A 4,106-nucleotide genomic window follows, 5' to 3' on the forward strand; every position below is an offset into this window, starting at 1 on the left:
GTTTTTTAGGGCAAAGAAATTAGCGCACAGAAGGTATTCTAAGTCTAGTGGGGTGAAATAGATGAATTTTTACAAGGAATCGTTTGAAATATTATACCGACTCTTGAATTATATTCACTTCACAATCATTGTTCATTAGAGAAAAACAATGTATTAGTGTTATAACGTGTTCAACTAAACAAATTTGTTTGTTTTAACGCAATGTTTGTTTCACAGCAAACAAATTGTGATAAAAAATTTAACAATCTTTGTTTTCTTACTTAAGTTGAACATTATGTTGGAGTGAGCTGGGTATCTGAATATAATGAGAACATTTAAGCGTCGTTCAAATATTTTATGGCTGGATGAATGGCCAGGGAACGGAGAAGATTGCGAGATCTGGAAGGGAAGACCCGCTGTTTCGGATAAGATACCTCGACTGGTAATAAATGAGACAGGGCCGTTATGACACACTCTTTAAGTTTGGTAAAGGTGCAAAGAGGTTCTCAAACAAAGAAAGGGTTTGACAATATAAGGAGATTGCAAAACGATGAATTTGGCAGATTGAATGTTGGTATGTTACGAGGTTTTTGATGCACAGGTTTTTCTTTGTTCATAATGCAAATTAGACATTATTTTTTGATACTGAGCACTTTGTTTCCAATGAATTGCTTTAAGGGTTAAGCATCATAAGTGGAAATATCAAACGTATGAAATGCAATCTATTAACAACAAGAAGTAAATGAGATTATAAAGCAATTTCGAGCCAAAGAAGGGTGAGAATGGAGTTTATTAAATTTAAACAGGAAGTGGAAGAGGCAGCGGTCAAAGACGACCCTTTGCCGGTCTACAAACCCTGGCCTAATGTTGAGGATGTTGTTAAGGGAGGCAAAACAATTTGTCCTGTTTGTCAAGGACGATTGCCTGGATAATGTGGATCCTGAACCATCGCAATAAATTGCAAAACATTCATTTCTACTGTTTGTTATTTGCTTTCCTTCCACTGTGTTATCCTCATGTTTGTCAATCGTTTTCCTTCCACTGTATTTTTCTCATGTTTGTCATTCGTTTTCCGTCCACTGTATATTCATTCCTCCTGTATGATTTGACACAAAAATACGCAGACGGACAACAGGGCATTTGACATACCTGAAGTAGGAAGTAGGGTAGTTTTTCGTGCAGTTCGTATAAGTACAAATTCAATGTTAGAAATGTTTTTTTGTCTGATGTTCACCACCAACCAGTTTGCAACTATATTGATTTGAAACAACTGGTGCAAATAGTTGTAACGAGTAAGTTGGCACTGTGCACGGTTTGGTTTAGCTGTCTTGTTTTCCATTAGATGTTCTACGTAAAAGTGTAAACTTTTTTTTAAACTCCTTTTAAAAAGACAATTAATCATGGTATCTTCTGAGAAAATATTTAAATATTTTTGACATGAGATCATTTAAAGAATCCTGGACAGCTGATTAAGGATTTGTTTCTCAATAGAGCAGTATGCGCGTGAAAACGTTGTATGCAGAACATCGAGTATTAAGCGACATTTTGAAACAAACCACAAGAAATCCTTCAGGGGCAGTGCAGATAAGGGCGAAGCTTTGAGAAAGGCAGTGTGTGTTCGTATGGAAGGCAGAGCAGGATTTTTAAAAAAGAAACAAGTGGCAGAAATAAAGCAACTGAAAGTGTTGCTAAACATGGCATAAGAGTCTTAACAGCAACAGTAAACCTTGGCGGGAATCCGCGACGGGTCGCTCCCACGTGTGATGGACAGCCGAGGCTTGCTAATACCTCTGCCACACACCTAGGCATTCGGGATGCGGGTGGCAAGACTCTTGCCATTCGTTGGCTATAAAACCGAAGAAAAGATGCACACTGGATCACAGTTAAGTCACTGTTGTTACAAGAAAATCGAAATTCTTAAACAACATTATGGCTATGCAAACCAATTCAAGTCGCATCAGAAAATTTGCGCAAATCTTATGGTTTGTGCATGTGGGAGGAGGTAAGACACCAAGCTTGTTTTGTATTTTTTTTTCTATTTTTAATTTTGCTTTCTCACTTACGATTTGTCTTTTTTCAGCTTTACCCGAATGTGTAACCTACGCCGTCACAAGACGAACGTCTGCAAGATCCGCAAACAGGCTAACAAAACGTAAGTACTTTAAAACACCTTGACAATTAGTTAGTTGAAATGTAAATAGTTGCATGTGCTTGGTTGCTAAAGCCTAATAAAATGTATTTTGTGTTATTGTAGAAAAGTTAGCAGAACGAAAGTGAAACGCGGCAGTGTTGGCGCCCCAAAAGACCAGATTAAGGTGATGCACAGATTGAGCTGCACAATGTGACTGTACTGTTTATGATGTCAAAATTACTATTGTGACGTTTTTTTCGCATTGTTTGTACACAATCTGCGCACGAAAAGTATGTCGCATATGGCTACTTGGTTGGTAATATTCTTTTCAGTAACACAAAATCTGTTTAAAGTTTAACATTTTTGGCAAAGGAGTTTTAATTACGTCACGGCCGCCAGTATACATAAAATAAACATGCTCACGGCCGCACAAACTGTCTCAGCGGTACGGCTGCAGGTTGTACACCCTTGACTAAAACTTAACGCTTTGAGGAACGGTTTAATTACAATTGTTTCTTATTTCTAACATATAAACTTTTATGTATGAATTAATTTTCTGAAATGTCTGTTTAAATAATACCTCACTTCGTAAAGTACGAAAAAAATATATAATTAGATAAAAATCTGACAAAATGCAACAATTGTTGTTGAGTGTTCGTGGGGCGCATTGGAAGCTTTCGGGACGCGAGTTTGACACCCCTGGTCTATAATAGCATACGGATGTTACACAGGTGGCGATACTTCTAGCAATGGTAAAGCTGCATCGAATAGTAGCAGCCGTGATCACGTTCAGCAGCAAGATAAAGAATTAACATGGGTTGCGGAACTTAAATTGCCGAAAAATGATAAAAAAAATGATTGCTGAAGGCAAACCGCTTACGAAGGCAGTGAGAAATAAGATTGTCCAAGTGTTATTTGGTACCTTAAAGTGCCAATGAAATGCAGGTGTTTGTTGTAGCAACAGCAAAAGATTTCAATAATCTATGATTTTGGCCGTTCTAGATACCCATCACCCCCGAAGAAAAGATGCACACTGGATCACAGTTAAGTCACTGTTGTTACAAGAACATCGAAATTCTTAAACAACATTATGGCTATGTTCGTGTGCTCTGTATGTGAGGGCAAATTCAGCAACGCAAACCAATTCAAGTCGCATCAGAAAGTTTGCGCACATCTCATGGTTTGTGAATGTGGGAAGAGGTAAGACACCAAACTTGTTTTGGATTTTTCTATTTTTGCTTTCTCACTTACAATTTGTCTTTTTTCAACTTTACCCGAATGAGTAACCTACGCCGTCATAAGACGAACGTCTGCAAGATCCGCAAACAGGCTAACCAAACATAGGTACTTTAAAACACCTTGACAATTAGTTAGTTGAAATGTAATAGTTGCAGGCATAGGCGCCGAGTTTTACAAAAATGTAAGGTGGCGGACGTAAATTATGACGTCACATGATGTGACGTCACCAATGCGTACAACCACATGAGCTCCAACTAGAAAATAGAATGCAACGTTCGTCAAAATTTTTTGAAATAATATTTGTTTGAAATACTTTGCTTTAACGTTATCATTGGTTTAGCAAAGTTTAAGAACGCTTTTTCGCCAGTATGCTTGTTTGTGGAAACATGTGGTGGAGACTAACAAAATTGTTTGTTTTCTTTAGGGTGACACATGTGATGCACCCACCATTGCCACCAAGCGTCGCTATCAAGCCAGCTTGGGGCGTAGGTACATTGCGTTTCTCCTCCGATAGTATAGTTCTGATATTACTACAACATGGTATTTTCGTTTCTAGTCTCCGTATGATCGGTCGGGGACGACGAATCACCGCTGGAGTCCGCCGCCGACTGGCTGTCACCGACCGCGACACTGTGGAATGACATCCGTTCCCACCATCGCATTAGTAGCGTAAAAGGGTACATTTCAATTCCCGATTTTTTCTCAGCGTAATCTTTCAGTTGACGGGTCTGCCGGGAGACCAACACCGTTTACCAGT

Source organism: Phallusia mammillata, chromosome 3 (assembly GCF_965637545.1).
Source record: "Phallusia mammillata chromosome 3, kaPhaMamm4.hap1.1, whole genome shotgun sequence".
Taxonomy (NCBI): domain Eukaryota; kingdom Metazoa; phylum Chordata; class Ascidiacea; order Phlebobranchia; family Ascidiidae; genus Phallusia; species Phallusia mammillata.